Genomic DNA, 24,849 nt, shown 5'->3' with positions numbered 1-24,849 from the left:
ACGATACCCATACTCTATTACTGCCAGAATCCCGCACTGAAATTCAACTAAATCCTTCGTAAGCCCATGTAACACAAACCATATAATACCTCAAATCGTCTGCAAATCTCGCATTCATCCTCGTGATAGTCAGGTCAACTGTTACAACCGATCCAAACTAAAATCGCACAAATATACCCAACTGGTAGAAACAAATGCCTCCACACAACATTATAAAAATCACACATCTGTAGATTACCTTGCAGGTTATTACCCACCTGCTCATCCTCAAACTGACATCTCTTTATACCCTTTCACAGCCACAACTACTAAGTAATCACTTAATTTTTTCGATTCCGAACAACTCAACAAAACATGAGAATCTGCTTCACCCCACGACTAAACAACATGAGAGATCCCTCAATACACCCGTAACTCGAGACCATACGCCAAATCATGATAGAAATCAGGCACCCCATAGTCTTTGCTACATCTCAAGGAAACACTTCTCGTAGCATTCAAATCGTCTTAACACAAACACCTCCCGCAATCACATTATTCTCAACACAAAGCCATTTTACCGCTCATCGAGCCACAAATTTCACTCACAGGGACATTAAATCATTACCGAGCATATGAGCCCCAAAAGCACATGCTCACAAAATTGAAATCTCTGTGCTCAAGCTACCGTCAAAACCGGGCCTCAAGTCCTCCAGACTGTCCCATCATCAGCATGCCAAAATCACATCTCGTACCTCTACCATGGAACCACAAGCCGACGGCGCATAGCCGATACCTAGCGCTCACATGAGCATACGAATGCGTGAAAGGAATTCAAAGAGATACGCTTCAAGCCGAATCAATGCCACATGATAAGGAAAGAAAGATGGGAAGTATATCCTAAACGTCTTGTAGCCTCTCGAAGATAGGTATGGATGTCAACATACCGATCCACAAGACTCTACTAGACACTTACTCATGACTTGTAGAACCTATGAACCTAGAGCTCCGATACCACCTTGTCACGACCCGAAATCCACCTGGTCGTGATGGCATCTAACCCAACCCGCTAGGTAAGCCAAACATCAACTACCCAATTCCAATGAAATTTAATAAGGCAATTAATTAAAAGAAAATATATGAAACTAATACATTTCCCTGTCATGACCCAAAATCTCAACTTGTCGTGATGGCGCCTATCTCGATACTAGGCAAATGGATAATCTCAATAAACACAAACTTCTCTTTAAGGTTGAAAATATAATATTTAAATACAATACAAACAGTCCCCAAAACCTAGTGTCACTGAGTACAATAGCATCTAATATGAATACCAGTCTGGAAAATATAGTCTATAATAGTTTGAGACTAAATACAGTGAACAAAGAGATAGAGAAGGAGAGACAAGGTCTGCGGAACAGGGCAGCAACCTCAAAATCTCCTAAAAATCAACCACGCGAAAGGATCAACACCCATTATGTCCGGGAACACCTGGATCTGCACACGAAGTGCAGGGTGTAGTATGAGTACAACCAACTGAGCAAGAAATAATAATAAATAAGGAACTGAAGATAGTAACGAGCTACACAGTTATGGTTCATTTCCAGTAGTCCCACAAATAATAGACATGCTATCAAATCTGGCAGTTTAATGTCAAATCAATTTTTATACAGTTCATGTTCATGTAATCCGTATATCAACAATCTTTCAGAAATTTTACAACAATGACAGATAGCAACTAAATGCAACAACAAATGGAATTCAAGTACAACCTCTCAGAACAACAATCACTCATTGGGCTCCGAGCCCTCATCACTCCCTGGGCTCCCAGCCCTCATCACTCACTCTCAATGGGTACCCGCGCTCACTAGGGGTGTACAGACTCTGGAGGGGCTCCTACAGCCCAAGCGCTATAATCTGCACGAACAACTCACGTGTTGTACGGATAACTCATGTGCCATAATATAAATATCTGGAATCGCACGGCCAACTCACGTGCTATAGTATAATATAAGGATCCGCACGGCCAACTCACGTGCTATAGTATAATATAAAGATCATCGCGGCCAACTCATGTGCTGCACGGACAACTCACGTATTATATAGGACCATGATGGAAATTTTATTTGGATGTCCGTAGTGAAATTAGGTTTGAAATAGCTAAAATAGGAATTTAAAGTTTAGAAGTTTGACCAGGGAGTTGATTTTTTGATATCGGGGTCGGAATCTAGTTTTGAAAATTTTCACATCTCTGTTATGTCATTTATGACTTCTACGCAAAATTTGAGGTCAATCAGACTTGATTTGATAGGTTCCGGCATCGAATGTAGAAGTTGAAAATTTTTAGTTTCATTAAGCTTCAATTGGGGTATGATTCGTGGTTTTAGCATTGTTTGATGTGATTTAGAGGTTCGACTAAGTTCGTATGATGTTTTAGGACTTGTTGGTATATTTGGCTGAGGTCCCGAGGACCTCGGGTGAGTTTCGAATGGTTAACGGATAAACAATTTGACTTAAACAGCTGTTGCAATTTTTCTCTTCTGTTGGAAATTCTGGGCTGTGATCGAGCCCAAGATCGAGGCCCAAAATTGAGGCCCAAGATCGAGCTCCCAAGATTGAGCTCCCAAGATCGAGCTCCCGAGATCGAGCTCCCGAGATCGCGCTCCCAAGATCGAACTCCCAAGATAGAGCTCCCCAGATCGAGCTCCCAAGATCAAACTCGACCTTTGCAAGTCATAACTAATTCACCAGTATACCCCGAACCGAAACCAATATGACACATAACCGTGCAAACAACTCGTCGATAGCAGACTCCCCCACTTGGCTCAAAGCCATAGAACAAAACAGTCGATACTCTATTACTGCCAGAATCCCGCACTGAAATTCAACTAAATCCTTCGTAAGCCCATGTAACACAAACCATACAATACCTCAAATTGTCTGCAAATCTCGCATTCATCCTCGTGATAGTCAGGTTAACTGTTACAATCGAAGCAAACTCAAATCACACAAATATACCCAACTGGTAGAAACAAATGCCTCCACACAACATTATAAAAATCACACATCTGTAGATTACCTCGCAGGTTATAACCCACCTACTCATCATCAAACTAACATCTCTTTATACCCTTTCACAGCCACAACTACTAAGTAATCACTTAATTTTCTCGATTTCGAACTCATCAACAAGACATGAGAATCTGCTTCACCCCACGACTAAACAACATGAGAGATCCCTCAATACACCCATAACTCGAGACCATACACCAAATCAAGATAGAAATCAGGCACCCCATAGTGCTTGCTACATCTCAAGGAAACACTTCTCGTCGCATTCAAATCGTCTTAACACAAAAACCTCCAGCAATCACATTATTCTCATCACAAAACCATTTTACTGCTCATCGAGCCACAAATTCCACTCACAGGGACATTAAATCATTACCGGGCATATGATCCCCAAAAGCACATGCTCACAAAATTGAAATCTCTGTGCTCAAGCTACCATCAAAACCGGGCCTCAAGTCCTCCAGACTATCCCATCATCAGCACGCCAAAATCACATCTCGCACCTCAACTATGGAACCATAAGCCGACGGCGCACAGCCAATACCGAGCGCTCACATGCGCATACGAATGCGTGGAAGGAATTCAAAGAGTTGCGCTTCAAGCCGAATTAATGCCACATGATAAGGAAAGAAAGATTAGAAGTATATCCTAAACGTCTTGTAGCCTCTCGAAGATAGGTATGGATGTCAACATACCAATCCACAAGACTCTACTAGGCACTTACTCATGACTTGTAGAACCTATGAACCTAGAGCTCCGATGCCACCTTGTCATGACCCAAAATCCACTTGGTCGTGATGGCATCTAACCCAACCCGCTAGTTAAGCCAAACATCAACTACCTAATTCTAATGAAATTTAATAAGGCAATTAATTAAAAGAAAATATATGAAACTAATACATTTCCCTGTCACGGCCCAAAATCCCAACCTGTCGTGATGGCGCCTATCTCGATACTAGGCAAGCCGATAATCTCAATAAACACAAACTTCTCTTTAAGGTTGAAAAAATAATATTTAAATACAATACAAACACTCCCCAAAACCCGGTGTCACTGAGTACATGAGCATCTAATATTAATACCATTCTGGAAAATATAGTCTATAATAGTCTGAGACCAAATACAGTGAACAAAGAGATAGAGAAGGAGAGACAAGGTCTGCGGAATACGGAAGCTACCTCAAAATCTCTTGAAAATCAACCGCACGAAAGGATCAACACCCGTTATGTCCGGGAACACCTGGATCTGTACACGAAGTGCAGGTTGTAGTATGAGTACAACCAACTGAGCAAGAAATATTAATAAATAAGGAACTGAAGATAGTAACGAGCTACACAGTTATGGTTCATTTCCAGTAGTCCCACAAATAATAGACATGCTATCAAATCTGGCAGTTTAATGTCAAATCAATTTTTATACAGTTCATGTTCATGTAATCCGTATATCAACAATCTTTCAGAAATTTTATAACAATGACAGATAGCAACTAAATGCAACAACAAATGGAATTCAAGTACAACCTCTCAGAACAACAATCACTCATTGGGCTCCGAGCCCTCATCACTCCCTGGGCTCCCAGCCCTCATCACTCACTCTCAATGGGTACCCGCGCTCACTAGGGGTGTACAGACTCCATAGGGGCTCCTACAGCCCAAGCGCTATAATCTGCACGAACAACTCATGTGTTGTACGGACAACTCATGTGCCATAATATAATTATCTAGAACCAAACGGCCAACTCACATGCTATAGTATAATATAAGGATCCGCACGGCCAACTCACGTGCTGCACGGCCAACTCACATGCTATAGTATAATATAAAGATCAGCACGGCCAACTCACGTGCTGTACGGATAACTCACATATTATAGTATTAATATCTCACAATCAGGCCCTCGGCCTTACTCAATCATAAATCTCTCCGGTCTCTCGTGCTCTCAATAATCATGAAATCAGCCCAAACAACAATGACATGATGTATCAATAATAATAACAGAGACTGAGATAAAAATGTGCAAGTAAAACCTGAGACTAAGTACATATAGCATTTAGCAGGCAATTCAACAAGTACACGACCTCTGTGGATCCCAACAGTACTATCACATAGCCTAAGCATGATTTCTAACATGATTTACAGACAAATTTTATCAACACATAGAGAGCATATAGCTAACAACAAATTATTCAACTTTACAGTTTTCCGGGATGGACCAAGTCACAATCCCTTCAGTGCACGCCCACACGCCTGTCACCTAGTCACCTCCAAAATAATCATATGATACCAATATCCGGGGTTTCATACCCTCAGGACAAGATTTATAACTATTACTTACCTTAAAATGTGAAACTCTTTACTCTGCTATGCCTTTGCCTCGAAAATCGGCCTTTGAATGTCTCGAATCTAGTCACAAATAATTCATTTCAGTCAATAAAATTTATTGGAATTAATTCCATAAGAAAATACTAATTGTTCATAAAAATTCAAAATTTAGCTCAAATATCGCCAGTGGGGCCCACGTCTCGGAGCCCGACAAAAATTATAAAATCCGAAAGCCCATTCAACCACGAGTCTACCCATACCAATTTTACCAAAATCCGACCTCAACTCGACCCTCAAATCTACAAATCACATTTCCAAATTTCTAAGTTCCAATCTCCGATTTACACCTCAAAATCATGTAATCTATTTGGAGTATTCAATGATAATTCAATATTATGGAGTGGAAATGATCACAAGGGACTTACCTCAAGTTTTCCTTGAAAATATATCAAAACTCGCCTCTCCTCAAGCTCCAATTTGTCAAAAATGGGGAATGGGATGAAGTTTCTATTTTTATAATTTTGCCCAGACTACCTCGATCTTGGCCTTCGATCGAGGTCCTCGATCCTGGGTCTCGATCTTGGGCCTCGATTCTAACCCTCGATCATGGCTCTCGACCCTGGTCTTCGACCCTGCCTTCGATCGTGGCCCTTGACCCTGGGCTTGATCGTGGCTTCGAGCCTGAACCTCAACCTTGCCTTAGATCGTGGCCCTCGACCCTGGGCTCGATTGTGGCTTCGAGCCTGATCCTCGACCCTGCCTTCGATCGTGGCCCTCGACCCTGGGCTCCATCATCCTTGATTCTGGGATCGATTTTTCTAGGCTAGATTTATTTGGGATCGATTCTGGGATCAATTTTTGTGGGCTCGATTTATTTGGGCTCGATTTTATGGGCTCGATTCTAGCAGAAGAGATTTCCAACAGAAGGAAATTGCAGCAGTTGTTGTAGTTCAATTTTTGATCTGTTAACCATCCAAAACTTACCCGAGCCCTTCGGGACCTTGACCAAATATACCAACAAGTCTTAAAACATCATACGGACTTAGTCTAATCTTCAAATAACCTCAAAAAATGCTAAAACCATGAATTACACCCCAATTCAAGCCTGGTGAACTTTGAAAATTTTAATTTCTACAAACGATTACGGAACCTATCAAATCACATCCGAATGACCTCATATTTTGCACACAAGTCATAAATGACATAACAGAGGTATTCCAATTTTTAGAATCGAATTTCGACCGCGATATCAAAAAGTCAACCCCCCGGTCAAACTTCTCAAAAATTAAACTTTTGGCATTTTAAGCCTAATTCCTCTACGGACCTCCAAATAATATTCCGGACACACTCCTAAGCCCTAAATCACCATACAGAGATATTAGATTCATCAAAATTCAAATTCGAGGTCGTTTACACATAAGTCCATATCTGGTCCACTTTTCTAACTTAAATTTTCAATTATGAGACTAAGTGCCTCATTTCCCTCCGAGTTCCTTCCGGACCCGAACCAACTAACCCGCTAAGTTATAAATCAATTGTAAGACATAAATTGAGTAGTAAATGGGGGAACGGAGTTACAATATTCAAAACGACCGACTGGGTCATTACATTCCCCCAAGAACTGGTAGAAGAAATCATGAGCTTCTAAGAATAGAATTTACAAAGCTGAAATGAAATAAATACATCGTCTATTTGAAATGTACATAAATAGAGTTTTACAGATCTAAAGCTACCACAAACAAGAGGCAGCTACAACTGGGACGCAGGTACATCTTCAATCTAGCTCCCATCGATCATAGCAACATCAGCAGCCAACATCTGCATGTAAGGTGCAGAAGTGTAGTATGAGTACAACCGACCTCATGTACTCAATAAGTAACAAACCTAACCTTAGGTTGAATGTAGTGACGAGCTAACACAAGGTCGGGTCCAATACCAATATCCCACAACAATTCATAATAACATAATACAAGTAATAAAAGATGTATCTCATAAGTAAAATACTCAGCTCGTTCACAGTTCCAGAAAATAGTCATGCTTTTCAAGTAACTTAGTGAAAACCTAAATCTTTTACCGAAAATGCCAAAAACACATGTAAGTTTGAAAACTGTAATTTTTCCAAATATCCTTTCCAGAATACATAAGATATTTCATTTTCTTTCCAAATAACAAGTGTGAAATACCTCTCTATGCCCACATATCAATGTGTGTAAAAAGTTATGGATGACATGATACCGTACAACATGAGAAAAAATGCATCTCTATGCATGTATGTCATGTGTGCATGCTAATGCCATGTATCTCAGAGATGAATCATGTACTCACACTCTCAGAGTACTTAATCTCACTGTCTCACACTTTCCACTCATCATGCTCAACCACTCGGTACTGTATATAACCCATACGGCCCAGGGAAGATCTATCCCGAAATATATATACACTGACCATCAGGTATATAAATGCTTTGGACAAGATCCATGTCCAGGAAAGATCCATCCCTCAATATAATCAACCGCGCTCACTGGAGGTGTGCAGACTCCGGAGGGGCTCCTACATCCCAAGCGCTATCATAAGCCAGATCCATGCATAAATCAATATATCATGCTGCGGTGTGCAACCCGATCCCATAACTGTAACTCATAATCAGGCTCTCGGCCTTACTCAGTTATCAATCTCTCAAGTCTCACTCACGGGATCACAATGTCATGACACTAGCATGACAACAATGATATGATGTATCAATAAATAACAACTGAGACTGAGATATGCTATGAATGCATGAATATGACTGAGTATGAAATATCAATGAAATTAGTGAGATGACAGCAAGAAACGACCACTATGGGTCCTAACAGTATCGGCATAAAGCCTAAACATGATATATAGCATGATTGACAGCTCAATTACTTTATCACATGGTGAAAACACGGATATCAACAAAATAGGGCCACTATTCAGTGCCATGGAAACAACAGAGTCCCAGTTCACATGGTGCACGCCCACACATCCGTCACCTAGCATGTGCGTCACCTCAACAAAAATCACATAACACGTATTTCAGGGTTTCATACCCCTAACTCCAAGATTAAAAGAGTTACTTACCTCGAACAAGCCAATTCCAACACCGAGCAAGCCAAGCGATGCTCCAAAATGCCATCCCGTACGTTCCAACCTCCAAATGGCTCGAAACTAACCAAAAATAACTCAAGCACATCAACTAATGCTAAAGGAACCAATCCCGATCGAAATAGTTCAAATCTTGAATCAAAAATCCAAAATCGGCCAAAAGCCCAACCCGGGCCCGCACCTCAGAACCCGACAAAATTTATAAAATCTAACAACCCATTCAATTACGAGTTCAACCATACAAGTTTCACTCAAATCCGACTCCAATTCGATGTTCAAAACTCAAAAATTCACATTATGAAACTTTAGGCCAAACCCCCCAATTTCCTCTTTAAAATTCACAATCCAATTACCAAAAACGAAGATGGATTCATGAAATGTAATCAAAATTGAGTAAGAACACTTACCTCAATCCTTATGATGAAATTTGCTCCAAAACTCGCTCCATTCTGAAGTCCATAGCTCAATATCTGATAAAAACGACCAACCCTCGAACTTATAACATTCTGCCTAGTGATTCCGCAATTGCAGACAGATTATTGCATCTGCGACCACTGCCTCTGCGGTAAAAACTTCGCTTCTGTGAAAATAGCCTTGCCCAGCAACCCCCGCACCTGCGGATATCAAATTCCGCTTCTGCGAAGATTTTCGCACCTGCACTTCCAATCTCACATCTGCGCGCACGTAGGTGCGCTACAAAAATCCGCTTCTGCGGTCTTCCTCACTCAACCTACTCGAGGGCTCAAAACACATATAACAAAATCAAAACGATGAATTGCACTTCAAATCAAAATCAATGAACTTTGAAACTTCAAACTTCCACAACCGATGCCGAAACCTATCAAATCACGTCTAATTGACCTCAAATTTTGCACACAAGTCACATTAAACATTACAGACCTGCTCGAACTTCCAGAATCGGCATCCGACCCCTAAATATTCAGTTCATACCCTAAAAGTTCAATTCATAAGAAAAATCCTAAAAACTCAAATTCAATTCAAAGTTAATAATTCAATTCCTAACTAAACTATTCAATTCAATACAAACTTAAACGCTCAATTTACACCATATGTAATCAATTCAATTCAATTTAATTAAAACAAGACATAAACCCCATATTTCAAAATAATGCAAAGTTAAACAATCAATTTAAACACTAATTAACTAATTCATAACTAATTAATAAAATATTAAATTTATACAAAAAATATATAAGTTATAATTCAAACCTAGAATTTTTAGGAGGTGGAGAAGGAGGGGGCGGCAGTGGAGTCAGTAGCAGCGGCAGGGGAAGTGGCGACGTGGGGGTGGGGAATGGGATTTGTGTGAGGCAAATAGAGAAGGAGAGGGAGAAGGGTGTTGTGTGTGTGAGGGAGAAGAGAGTGAGGAGTTAGAAAATTTTGGGAAGAGAGTAAGAGAAATAGGGGAAAATCTTGTAATTGGGATCTAAAACTAGAATTACCGACCAACGTTGGTCGATAATTTTGGTCGGTACACTAAGTGACGGGTGTTGACTGTATTTTGACTATTAACATACCAACTTTGGTCGGTTATTTTTTAAAACAAATCTAAATTTGTTTTAGTGTTTTTATTTCTTAAAATATTATAAACTATAAAATATTATTATAAACTATAAGCATTTACTTTATTCACATATATATTTACTATAAATAATTATAAACTTTAAGTATAATCTTTATAAATAATTATATTGACTAATTACTTTTAATAAATTATAAGCATCTATCTAAGTTAATTTTCTAAGTTATAATTAAATATATGAGTAATTTCACACACATACACTATATTGTAATTGGTGATCAATCACATACATTATTACGTACCAAAACTTTATCAATTGATAAGCCAATATATTATTCTATTTTAAATATGTTTAGTCGTTCGAACTCGGCCCTATGGCCCTAGCGCTTCGTGTTCTTCTTCACAAGTCTATCCCCAAAATAACTCGGCCCTATGGCCCTAGTGCTTCGTGTTCTTATATATATGCGGCTATACCTATACCTATATATATACACACATACATACACACACACACACACACACACACACACACACTTCATTGTACTACTTTAACTATATATAGCTTGTTATATTATATGTTAGTGTATTCATTATCTGTATTACAAAATAAACTGTTAACGGATTACATTTATATTATTTAGATAGTAAATATTAATGTGATTCAATTTGTGATCCATATATACATGTCAAACATGTTTAGTATTAATTCTTCTATATTTCATTCATTCATCACTAATAATGCATGACATAGATTAATCGATATAGGTCGAGACGTTTTGTTTTTAATATTCATCGATATAGGTTGAAACGTTTTGTTTTTAATATTCATCAATGCATTTAAGCAAGTTATAAGTCGATAAAAAAATTTACAAACAGATATATTTGATGATGATCAATTATATATACTAATTAGATTATTGCTTCTTCATAAGTCTATCCCCAAAAGAACGTGACCCTGTGCCCCTATTGCTTCGTGTTATTATGTATGTATATATATATATATATATATTATATATATATATATATATACACACACACACACACACACACACATTTCATTGTACTACGTTAACTATATATAGCTTGTTATAATATATGTGTAACGATCCGACCGGTCGTTTTGAGCATTTGCACTTCGCTCGGTAGTTTACGGGCGTGAGTAGCTCCATATGATGTATTTTGACTTGTGTGAATCGTTGGTTTTAGTTTTCAGGTTATTCGGGACTGATTTGGAAGAATGATTCTCAACTAGGGAGCTTTAAATTTGAAAGAGTTGACCAAGTTTGACTTTTAGCATATGACCTCGGATTGGAATTTTGATGGTTCCGTTAGCATTTGACTTTTAGCATTGTACATTAACCAACCAGCATTGGTCGGTAAGGTGCAATTTAAATTTTTTTTTATTAGTTACCGACCAAGGATGGTCGGTTTTCTGGGTTTAATTTTGGCAGAAAATGTCTGTTTTGGTAGCTACACCACCTGCCAAATAAAAACAGCATACCAATAATCCCAATTCACATCTAATAACCACCAATTCACCACATACAACCCCTAATTCACCACAAATCCAACCAAATATCCAACAACAACAACAACAACAACCAAACATCCAATTAATACTTTAAAACTAACAAATTTAAGTTCAATTGAACATCACCATCTATAAAAAAAAAAAGCAAAAACTAATTACAACAAGTTCAAAATTGTTCAATCTAATTCAAAACTAGTTCTATTAGTCTAGTTCAAAGTGTATCAAAGTATTGGTCAAGGGGTATTTTCTACAACATCATCACCATCTGATGAACGTTGATATATAAGACGGTATAGAGAACGGTCTTGTGGAGGACGGGAAGAACAATCAAAGGAGAGGATGGGAGGAACGATCATGAGGAGGACGGGAGGAACGATCACATGGAGGTCGAGCCTCTGGCGATGACTCACGAGACCGGGGCAACGAAAAAGCTCCAGTAGAAAGGAGAGTTCTGATTTGATCTTGCATACCAATGAATTGAGCATCTTTAAGCCATTCTCTTTCCTTGGCTGCTTCTAGCTCGGATGTAAACTTTGTCACTGTCTCCCTCATAGGAGAGAGGCTCTCCTTATTAAGTTCTTCGCCATGTGAGGAAGTCCCTATTCTTTGCATTCCACACCTATAGCGATGGAATATTTTCGAAGGAAACCCGTATACCTTCCCCCATTTTGGACCGCCAACAGCCTCCAAAAAGTTAATTTATATCCTAAACATTCTATTCATATCCAAAAGGTTCAACCATTACCTCTAAAAGTTCAATTCATATCCTAGAAGTTCAACCCATACCATAAACAATTCAATTAACCTCACAAATCATAAGCTCTGTCCAAAAATTTCAACACTTACCCTTAAATATTCAGTTCATACCCTAAAAGTTCAATTCACAAGAACAAATCCTAAAAACTCAAATTCAATTCAAAGTTAATAATTCAATTCCTAACTAAACTATTCAATTCAATACAAACTTAAACGTTCAATTTATACCATATGTAATCAATTCAAATCAATTTAATTAAAATAAGACATAAACCCTATATTTCAAAATAATGCAAAGTTAAACAATAAATTTAAACACTAATTAACTAATTCATAACTAATTAACAAAATATTAAATTTATACAAAAAATATATAAGTTGTAATTCAAACCTAGAATATTTAGGAGGTGGAGAATGAGATGGGCGGCAGTGGAGTCAGTAGCAGCGGCGACGCAGGGGGAGTGGCGACGTGGGGTGGGGAATGGGATTTGTGTGAGGGAAATAGAGAAGGAGAGGGAGATGGGTGTTGTGTGTGTGAGGGAGAAGAGAGTGAGGAGTTAGAAAATTTTGGGAAGAGAGTAAGAGAAATAGGGGAAAATCTCGTAATTGGGATCTGAAATTAGAATTACCGACCAACGTTGGTCGATAATTTTGGTCGGTACACTAAGTGACGGGTGTTGACTGTATTTTTACTATTAACATACCAACTTTGGTTGGTTATTTTTTAAAACAAATCTAAATTTTTTTTGTGTTTTTATTTCTTAAAATATTATAAACTATAAAATATTATTATAAACTATAAGCATTTACTTTATTCACATATATATTTACTATAAATAATTATAAACTTTAAGTATAATCTTTATAAATAATTATAATGACTAATTACTTTTAATAAATTATAAGTATCTATCTAAATTAATTTTTAAAGTTATAATTAAGTATATGAGTAATTTCACACACATACACTATATTATAATTGGTGATCAATCATATACATTATTACGTACCAAAACTTTATCAATTGATAAATCAATATATTATTCTATTTTAAATATGTTTAGTCGTTCGAACTCGGCCCTATGGCCCTAGCGCTTTGTGTTCTTCTTCACAAGTCTATCTCCAAAAGAACTCGGCCCTATGGCCCTAGTGCTTCGTATTCTTATATATATGCGGCTATACCTATACCTATATATATATACACACACACACACACACACACACACACACACACACACACACACACACACACACACTTCGTTGTACTACTTTAACTATATATAGCTTGTTATATTATATGTTAGTATATTCATTATTTGTATTACAAAATAAACTGTTAACGGATTACATTTATATTATTTAGATAATAAATATTAATGTGATTCAATTTGTGATCTATATATACATGTCAAAGATGTTTAGTATTAATTCTTCTATATTTCATTCATTCATCACTAATAATGCATGACATAGATTAATCGATATAGGTCGAGACGTTTTGTTTTTAATATTCATCGATATAGGTTAAAATGTTTTATTTTTAATATTCATCAATGCATCTAAGCAAGTTATAAGTCGATGATCAATTATGTATACTAATTAGATTATTGCTTCTTCACAAGTCTATCCCCAAAAGAACGCGACCCTGTGCCCCTAGTGCTTCGTGTTCTTATATATATGCGGCTATACACACACACACACACACACACATATATATATATATATATATATATATATGTGTGTGTGTGTGTGTGTGTGTGTGTGTGTGTATACACATACTTCGTTGTACTACTTTAACTATATATAGCTTGTTATAATATATGTGTAACGACCCGACCGGTCGTTTTTAACATTTGCACTTCGCTCGGTAGTTTACGGACGTGAGTAGCTCCATATGATGTATTTTGACTTGTGTGAATCGTTGATTTTAGTTTTCAGGTTATTCGGGACTGATTTGAAAGAATGATTCTCAACTAGGGAGCTTTAAATTGGAAAGAGTTGACCAAGTTTAACTTTTAGCATATGACCTCGGATTGAAATTTTGATGATTCCGTTAGCATTTGACTTTTAGCATTTTACATTAACCAACCAACATTGGTCGGTAATGTGCAATTTAAATTTTTTTTTATTTGTTACCGACCAAGGTTGGTCGGTTTTCTGGGTTTAATTTTGGTAGAAAATGTCTATTTTGGTAGCTACACCACCTGCCAAATAAAAATAGCGTACCAATAATCCCAATTCACATCTAATAACCACCAATTCACCACATACAACCACTAATTCACCACAAATCCAACCAAATATCCAACAACAACAACAACAACCAAACATCCAATTAATACTTTAAAACTAACAAATTAAAGTTCAATTGAACATCACAATCCAAAAAAAAAAAAAGCAAAAACTAATTACAACAAGTTCAAAATTATTCAATCTAATTCAAAACTACTTCTATTAGTCTAGTTCAAAGTATATCAAAGTATTGGTCAAGGGGTATTTTCTACAACATCATCACCATCTGATGAACTTTCATCTATAAGACGGTATAGAGAACGGACTTGTGGAGGACGGGAAGAACAATCAAAGGGAAGGACGGGAGGAACGATCACGAGGAGGACGGGAGGAACGATCACATGGAGGTCGAGCCTCTGGCGATGACTCACGAGACCGGGGCAACGAAAAAGCTCCAGTAGAAAGGAGAGTTCGGATTTGAGCTTCAATACCAATGAATTGAGCATCTCTAAGCCTTTCTCTTTCCTTGGCTAGTTCTAGCTCGGATGTAAACTTTGTCACTGTCTCCCGCATAGGCGAGAGGCTCTCGTTATTAAGTTCCTCGCCCTGTGAGGAAGTCCCTATTCTTTGCATTTCACACCTATAGCGATGGAATATTTTCAAAGGAAGCCCGTATACCTTCCCCCATTTTGGACCGCCAACAGCGACCAAAAAGTTAATTTATATCCTAAAAGTTCAATTCATTTCCAAAAGGTTCAACCATTACCTCTAAAAGTTCAATTCATATCCTAGAAGTTCAACCCATACCCTAAACAATTCAATTAACCTCACAAATCATAGGCTCTATCCAAAAAGTTCAACACTTACCCCTAAAAATTAAGTTCATACCCTAAAAGTTCAATTCACAAGAACAAATCCTAAAAACTCAAATTCAATTCAAAGTTAATAATTCAATTCCTAACTAAACTATTCAATTCAATACAAACTTAAACGTTCAGTTTACACCATATGTAATCAATTCAATTCAATTTAATTAAAATAAGACATAAACCCTATATTTCAAAATAATGCAAAGTTAAACAATCAATTTAAACACTAATTAACTAATTCATAACTAATTAACAAAATATTAAATTTATACAAAAAATATATAAGTTGTAATTCAAACCTAGAATTTTTAGGAGGTGGAGAAGGAGGGGGCGACAGTGGAGTCAGTAGCAACGGCAGCGGCGACGGCAGGGGGAGTGGCGACGTGGGGTGGGGAATGGGATTTGTGTGAGGGAAATAGAGAAGGAGAGGTAGAAGGATGTTGTGTGTGTGAGGGAGAAGAGAGTGAGGAGTTAGAAAATTTTGAGAAGAGAGTAAGAGAAATTGAGGAAAATCTCGTAATTAGGATCTGAAATTAGAATTACCGACCAACATTGGTCGATAATTTTGGTCAGTACACTAAGTGATGGACGTTGACTGTATTTTGACTACTAGCAGACCACCTTTGGTCGGTTATTTTTTAAAACAAAACTAATTTTTTTTTTGTGTTTTTATTTCTTAAAATATTATAAACTAGAAGATATTATTTTAAACTATAAGCATTTACTTTATTCACATATATATATTTACTATAAATAATTATAAACTTTAAGTATAATCTTTATAAATAATTATATTGACTAATTACTTTTAATAAATTATAAGCATCTATCTAAGTTAATATTCTAAGTTATAATTAAATATATGAGTAATTTCACACACAACATTATATTGTAATTGATGATCAATCACATACATTACTATGTACCGAAACTTTATCAATTGATAAACCAATATATTATTCTATTTTAAATATGTTTAGTCGTTCGAACTCGGCCCTATGGCCCTAGCGATTCGTGTTCTTATATATATGCGGCTATACCTATACCTATATATATATACATATATATATATATATATATATATATATATATATATATATATATATATATATATATATATACACACACACACACACACACACACACTTCGTTGTACTACTTTAACTATATATAGCTTGTTATATTATATGTTAGTGTATACATTATCTTTATTACAAAATAAACTGTTAACGGATTACATTTATATTATTTAGATAGTAAATATTAATGTGATTCAATTTGTGATCCATAAATACATGTCAAAGATACTTAGTATTAATTCTTCTATATTTCATTCATTCATCACTAATAATGCATGATATAGATTAATCGATATAGGTCGAGACGTTTTGTTTTTAATATTCATCGATATAGGTTGAAACGTTTTGTTTTTAATATTCATCAATGCATCTAAGCAAGTTATAAGTCGATAAAAAAATTTACATACAGATATATTTGATGATGATCAATTATATATACTAATTATATTATTGCTTCTTCACAAGTCTATCCCCAAAAGAACGCGACCCTGTACCTCTAGTACTTCGTGTTATTATATATATGCGGCTATATATATATATATATATATATATATATATATATATATATATACACACACACACACACACACACACTTCGTTGTACTACTTTAACTATATATAGCTTGTTATAATATATGTGTAACGACCCGACCGGTCATTTTGAGCATTTGCACTTCGCTCGGTAGTTTACGGGCGTGAGTAGCTTCATATAATGTATTTTGACTTGTGTGAATTATTGGTTTTGGTTTGCAGGTTATTCGGGACTGATTTGGAAGAATGATTCTCAACTAGGGAGCTTTAAATTTGAAAGCATTGATCAAGTTTGACTTTTAGCATATAACCTCGGATTGGAATTTTGATGGTTCTGTTAGCTCCATTGGGTGATTTTGGACTTAGGAGCGTGTCCGGATTGTGATTTGGAGGTTTGTGGTTGAATTTGGCTCGAAATGGCGAAAGTTGAAATTTTGGAAAGTTTGACCAGGAGTCGACTTTTTGAGTTGATCGGATTTTGACTTTTGTGTAGATGACTTTGAAATGGGATGGTCCCAATAGCTTCGTACGGTAAATTTGGACTTAGGTGTGTGTCCGAATTTAGTTTTGGAGGTCCGTAGGGTAATTTGGAGCATTTCGGTGAAAATTGGAAAGTTGAAGTTTTGGAAAGTTGAGAGGTTTGACCGAGAGTTGACTTTGATGTTATCGGGGTCGGAATGCAATTCTGAGAGTTGGAATAGCTCCATTATGTCATTTGGGATTTACCTGCAAAATTTGACGTCATTCCGGTTTGATTGGGTATGTTTCGGCATTAGTTTTGGAAGTTGGAAGATTTGAAAGTTCATAAGTTCGATTCGTGGTGCGATTCGTAGTTTCGGCGTATTTATGTGATTCGATGCCTCAAGTAGGTCCGTATTGTGTTATGAAACTTGATGGTATATTCGGACGGGGTCTCGAGTGGCTCGGATGAGTTTCGAATGAGGTTTAGATCGTTTTGGCAATTTTGGTCAAGGTTGGTGCTGGGCAGTGTTCTAGTGTATCTGCATTTGCGATGTCACGACCTAAAGATCCCACCATAGGCATCATGATGACACTTAGTCTCTATGACTAAGTAAGCCGATTATAATCATAATTCAAGCCATTATTTTTTAAAACATATAATTTAATACAACCTCCCAAGACTGGTAATACTGAGTCACGAACTCTAACTGAATATATGGAATGATCTCGAGAATCGAATGTACAATACTGTTCGAATAAGAAATTAACAGTACAATAAAATGAAAAGACTCCAAGAGACTGTGATGACCAAGCAGTCCTACCTTGAATTCTTGCGATCATACTCAAATCTCTGTCCGAATCCGATATTTTCAATACCTGGCTCTGCACAAAAATGTGCAGACGTGTAGTATGAGTACACAACGGTCGGTACCCAGTAAGTATCAAGACTAACCTCAGTGGGGTAGTGATGAGGTACAATCAAGACACTCACTAGTCAAATAACATGTGCAATATAGCATACAAAAATAATAGAAAATAAATAGCAGTGATAGCAACACCAATCAACTAGTGATTTAAACTGCAAGGTAACAGGAACACCATAAATATTGCTCAAACGAATAATAAACACAAGTACAACCAATTAATCAAGTCCTTCAAGATATACATCTTTTATCTATAAGTTTTTCAATAAAAGTCTTTAGAATATAATCATTTTCAATAAATATATTTTGAATATACTTCCTTCAAATAAATATCTTTCCATTATAATTCTTTCAAGTAAATATCTTTCGAATATAATTCTTTCAAGTAAATACCTTCCGAATATAATTCTTTCAAGTAAATATTACCATGTGACACCTCATTTAATTTTCCTGGCGTGAGAAATATATTCAACATATCACATCAAATAGCACGGCAATACCTTCGTGCACTTGTCTCATTCTCACCCAATATATATATATATATATATATATATATATATATATATATATATATATATATATATATATATATATATGTATACCAAATCAATTGGCACGGTAACACCCTTCATGCATTTATCTCTTTCTCACCATACATACATATAACAATACCAACTAGGTGGGAGAAAATTCAATAACAATAAAAGAAATAGAGTGGGAGGCACACAGTAAGCAACAAGGACTACAAGTCACATAGAAACACATAGGTGCACAATAACATCTCAAGATAAAGGCATGAATGTATACACAACAAAACGATATCACAATATAATGTATGTCTCTCATCCTCGCATGCACGAAAACACCCTTCGTGCCATGAATATATGATAATATAAAAATAATGGCACGACATCACCCTTCGTGCTTTTACTCTCATCCTCACCTGATAATATAAATAAAATGGCACGGTATCACCCTTCGTTCTTTACACTCTCAATGGCACGACATCACCCTTCATGCTTTACACTCTCAAATGGCACGGCATCACCTTCGTGCTTTACACTCTCCCTCACATGATAATATAATTCAAATGGCAAGGCATCACCCTTCGTGCTTTTCACTCTCAAATGGCACGACATCACCCTTCGTGCTTTACACTCTTCCTTACCAAGAACATTCATATCATTAACAAGCAAGGTAAGAAGCATAAATAACATCAAGGAGAGTGTTTAATCCACAACATAATACAACAATTCATATCACAATTTGCCACTAACCACAACCAAATTCTAAATATGTAGCAGAATCAATAAATTTCTCAACAAATAGCCCAAGACTCCACACAACGTATATAAAACCTCAAAACGATCAACAGAGGTGAAAAATACTTAGTATAGGGCAACGCCTTCATTAATCCAAATTCTTGATAATTATATTAACTTCTCAATTTAAACTTATTTTATAAATATTTGCAGATAAGGATTCCATCATGAATTAAATTCCAAGAAAAATATAAAATCAACAAACACACAGAATTCACATAAAATTCAAGTGACAACAATGCCAAATTATGATATAAAATACAAACTCGACAAATAAGGAATGAGGCGTGATAATTTAAGTATTTATCAAATGCCAACAATTATCCAATCTAATACATAAAGATGCCTAAAACCTTAAACCAATAAAATTTGCACATATAAGCTCGAGTACGTACTCGTCACCTCACGTACACGGCTTCCAATCACACAATTTACACATAAGATTCAATGTCTAAGGGATAATTTTCTCACTCAAGGTTATACAAGATATTTACCTCAAATGTCGCTCAATCAATCGGTAAGAATACCTTTTCCTCGATTTTCCGACTCTGAACGGCCCAAATTGGATTATTTGCAGCCAGACCTCCGTCGATCATATCAAATGTGCGTATTGTCCCTTGAGCATCCCTAGTCTTAACTGCATATAAAGGGCGATTATCTCTGTTTGGAGTTGTGAGCATAGTAGTAATTAATCCACATGTGCTTGTTCCTGCTACTACATCAAAATAGTCTATAATCCTTGCATTTGGTCCATCAACCTCCTGAAGCTTGGATTTAAGAAAGGCAAGAATGGTTCCAATGCCTCTGATTTCACCTCCGTCAATGCTCAAAACTGTTATAAAATTCTTTCCTTTGGTAGCAGCACAAACAAATATTGGAGGTTGTAGAACTTGAATGGTCACTAACAGAGTTAGTGAAACTAAGAATAATAACCTTCCCATAATGTACTATCGAAGTTCTATAGTGGAGTGGAAGTTTAGGATATATATGTTTCTTATAATTGAATGATATAAGCAAAGTTAGAAAAAGGAAAGCATATTAATGGCATGTTCTTTTGCTGTGCAGTTGTCAATAAAACTTGTCTCTTGTTTGGACTTTTGAGTGGCAATATGAACTTTATGGGGACCTTCACATATTATTTTATCATCTTTTGTCGTACGTCTTGATTTTAAATATCTTCCACACCCGTGATTTGCTCCTTCATTGGCTTCACGTGACGAAGTCTTTTAACCATTTTCTAAAATGGTTAACTTCAATCTCAATCAATTTCGACAGTTCAATTCCACTATACTCTCGTTAATTCCTTTGTTCAAGAAAGATGGATATGTGGATGAGGGTCGTTCCAAGTGCATGGAGTAAACTCGGACTCAAATATGATAAGATAGTGTGTCAGGAAGCAAGTTTATTACCTTAGGTGGCTAAAATAAATAGGAGAGAAAGAAGTTGAATCTCAAATTTTGCACACAAGTCATAATTGACATTATGCATCAATTCCAACTTTCGGAATCAGAATCCGACCCCGATAGCAAAAAGTAACTCCCCGGTCAAACTTTCAACTTAAACTTCATATTTTCGCTATTTCAAGCCTAATTTAACTATGGGCTTCCAAATAATTTTCTGGACACACTCCTAAGTCCAAAATCACCATACGAAGCTATTGGAATAATCAAAACTCTATTCTGGGGTCGTTTACTCAAAAGTCCAACTCCGGTCAACTCTTTTCATTTAAGCTTCAAAAATGAGAATTGTTCTACTCTTTTCATTTAAGCTTCAAAAATGAGAATTGTTCTTTCAATTTAATCCCGAATTTTCCGAAAATCAAACTCGACCACACCTACGGGTCATAATACATATTACGAAGCTGCTCGAGACCTTAAGTCACTGAACGAGGCGTTAATTCTTAAAATGACAAGTCGGGTCGTTACATGCGGAGGTTTGATCGCAGATACAGAGCCGCTTCTGCTAAGTTTTTGTCGCTTCTGTGGTGTTAAGGCCTTGGGGGGGAGCTTCGCTTTTGCGGAGTAATTGTCGCAGATGCGATGGCCTCTTCCGCGGCCCTCTGATCGCAAATGCGAAGATGTCCGCTTCTGCGGCTGTTTGTGCGCTTCTGCGGAGTTGCAGGTGCGACTCATTGTTGCGCAGGTACGGTCACTAGGCTGTCTATTTGGGTTCGCAGATGCGAACGTTTTCTTTTAAATGCGAGAGCGCAGATGCGCTTCCTTGTCGGCAAATACGAAAGTTCTAGGCAGAATCATATAAGTCGAGGGTTTGGCCATTTTCAACATATTTTGAGTTGTAAACCTTGGTTTTGAGAGATGTTTCGTGGGGTTTTCAAGAAACTAATTGGGGTAAGTATTCTCTACCCAAATCTTGTTATATTTCATGAATCCATTGCTATTTTCATCATTTAATTAGTGAATTAAGTTGAAATTTTAGGGAACATTTGTAGAAATCTTTCAAAATGTATAATGATGATTTGAAGGATGAATTGATGTCAAAAATTGATAATTTTAGTATCGTTGAACTCGTATCGAAATGGGTGTTTGGGTTTTATAGATTTTATAGGGTTCCGAGGTGCGAGCCAGGGGTTTGACTTTTGGGTTGACTTTTTAGTTTTAATTAAAGATCGAAACTTTATTATCCAGAAATGTTTTCTATGAGTTTTATATATGGATTGAAGTTATTTTGGCTAGATTTAAGCCGTCTGGAGTTCGGTTCACTCGAGAAGTTCATTTTAGAGGTATGTATCTTGCCTAACTTTATGTGGGAAACTACCCTTTAGGATTTGAGTCTTTGGTTCTAATTGTGTACTGTGAAGTTCGTGTACACAAGGTGACGAGTACGTGCTCGGACTTATTTATGGAAATTTGACCGTTTAGGGCTCTTAGGTTCATATGTTCATTAAAAATGAAGTTGTCTTGTCAGGTCGAATCCCCCATTTATTAGTTTCACCTCTATGTGTCTTAAATTAGAATTAATTGCTTCATGTTCTACTCTTATTTGCCTTAACTGAAGTTATTGCCTCTTCTATTGCTATGCTATCCTTCCCTAATTGCTTATCCTTAATTGAAGTTATTACCATCTCTCTGCAATTGGCTATCCGTAATTGAGGTTATTATTATCCTTTTCGCAAGTTGCTTATCCTTAATTGAATATGTTGTATCTCTTTCGTAATTGATCAACCCTAAATGAATTTTAGTTATCCATTATCATAGTTTACTCATCCTTATTTGGAATTATTGACTCATGTTACCTCCTTATTTCTTTCTTGTTGAGCTATTCTTGTTGAGACTAGTATTCTCTATTGTGTCTTTCTTTGTGAGCTTGTTTTACCGTTTCTTTGTGTTCTAAGGTTCTTGAGTTGATCCACTTGCAGTATTCTTGTGTTATTGTTGTTGTAGTTGCTGTTCTACTTAGTGTTGTTGTGTTGAGGGCTATGCGATGTTGTGGTACTGAAACTGTTTTGAGGAAATATTGTGGGATATGGGCACATGTTGTGAATGTCATTTTATTGTGTTGTTATGTTTTGGCGCGTGATATAGTTGGGAGGATTTTTTCGGGTGTTTGCACGAGGTTTCTGCCATGCTATTGTTACTATTGATGTTGCACAAGCGGCGTGACAAGGCGGACTATATCTATGTGCTTGCGCATGTGGCGAGACAAGGTGGAAACATTACTATGCGCGTGTGGCGAGACAAGGTGGGTATTTACTTTATTATTGTGCATATGGCGAGACGAGGTGGGAAATGCCTGGAAATGATTTGTGATGACTTGTGATGGCCTAGGGGCATTGTTGTTGTTGATATTTGTGTAGTGGCATTCCTAACTTATGTGAGTTTTACATTGTACAAATTGTGGGAGATCATTTCTTATGTGCTGTTCTTTTCTCTACTCTTATTCGTTAGCCCGAACTGTGATAGAACACTTGTACAAACATGCAAGTAATTTATCACCCTATCGGTTTAAGAAGATGAACACTAATGTTACTGACCATTTATACGTACTTCGTCTACTTGTCTTCTATGTGAGAATTGTTCTATTGGCACATGAGTCGTCCGTCCAGTTATCAGTTGTAAAGAGGGCACAAGATGCCAAATGATTAGGGTTCACGAATTGGGACTCGTGAATTGTTATTTTTTGAGGTTTGGTACCTCGTGGATATTATTGGATAAACTTGGTGTGTGAGCGGTTATTCCTATTGAGTTGCTACTTGTGTTTTTCCCTTATTTGGTTCCACCGGATTTACAGTGTGTCCATCTTACTCTATAGTGTTATTACTTGTTGTGTCCAGTTGCTAATTGTTGCTTCTAGTTCCTCTTGCAAGCATCGTATTATTGTTGTTATCATGCCTAGCTTTATAGAGATATTGTACCCTACTATTTCTACACCTATACTTGTCCAGGTTATTTAGTCTAATAGGTGTCTTGACTGTCCCTCGTCACTAGTCCACCGAGGTTAGTCTTGATACTTACTAGGTACCGTTGTGGTTTACTCATACTACACTTTCGCGCATTTTGTGCAGATCCAAGTATTTTTGACTTGGTCGATCGCTAGCTAGTTATACGGATCTTGCTGTGGAGACTCAAAGAAAACCTGCTACCGCGTTCGCAGGCCTCGGAGTCACCTTTTGATATTGTACTTGCACTGTTTTATCTCTATTTCAAAACAGTTGTATTTGTATGTTTTCTAGCAAACTCAGTAGAGCTTATGACTTGTACTACCGGTTTTGGGATTGTAAGTGTTGTATAGAGATTTCTATTTCTTATTTGTCAGTCATTGGTTAAATTTTGCTATTAATTTAGTAAGTGTTAGGCTTACCTAATCTTAGAGATCAGGTGCCATCATGACATCCTACGGAGGGAAAATAGGATCATGATAAATTGGTATCAGAGCTCTAGGTTCATAGGTGCTACGAGTCATAAGCGAGTTTAGTAGAGTCTTGCAGATTGGTACGGAGATGTCTGTACTTATCTTTGAGAGGTTACAGAACTATTAGGACAGTTTCACTTCTTCATTTCATATCGTGCAAGTTTACTGATCTAGGAGTTTGTGCTTTTATCATTCTATTCTCTCATAAATGGTGAGGACACGAGCTGCAGTTAC

The 24,849-nt window shown here is 36.8% G+C and overlaps 1 long non-coding RNA gene across 1 annotated transcript; it reads right to left on the bottom strand.

Annotated features, from left to right (window-relative positions):
- Window positions 1–18,178: 18,178 nt before the first annotated feature.
- LOC138904218 (uncharacterized) lies at window positions 18,179–20,938 on the bottom strand. Its single transcript, XR_011413409.1, has 2 exons — window positions 20,241–20,938; window positions 18,179–18,383 (listed from the first exon to the last, which is right to left on the bottom strand). It is a non-coding gene; the product is annotated as an uncharacterized lncRNA (long non-coding RNA).
- Window positions 20,939–24,849: the final 3,911 nt, after the last annotated feature.

Source organism: Nicotiana tomentosiformis, chromosome 2 (genome assembly GCF_000390325.3).
Source record: "Nicotiana tomentosiformis chromosome 2, ASM39032v3, whole genome shotgun sequence".
In the NCBI taxonomy this organism is placed as follows: domain Eukaryota; kingdom Viridiplantae; phylum Streptophyta; class Magnoliopsida; order Solanales; family Solanaceae; genus Nicotiana; species Nicotiana tomentosiformis.
Note: the sequence above shows the minus strand (reverse complement) of the source record. Positions and strands in the feature narration are given on the sequence as shown.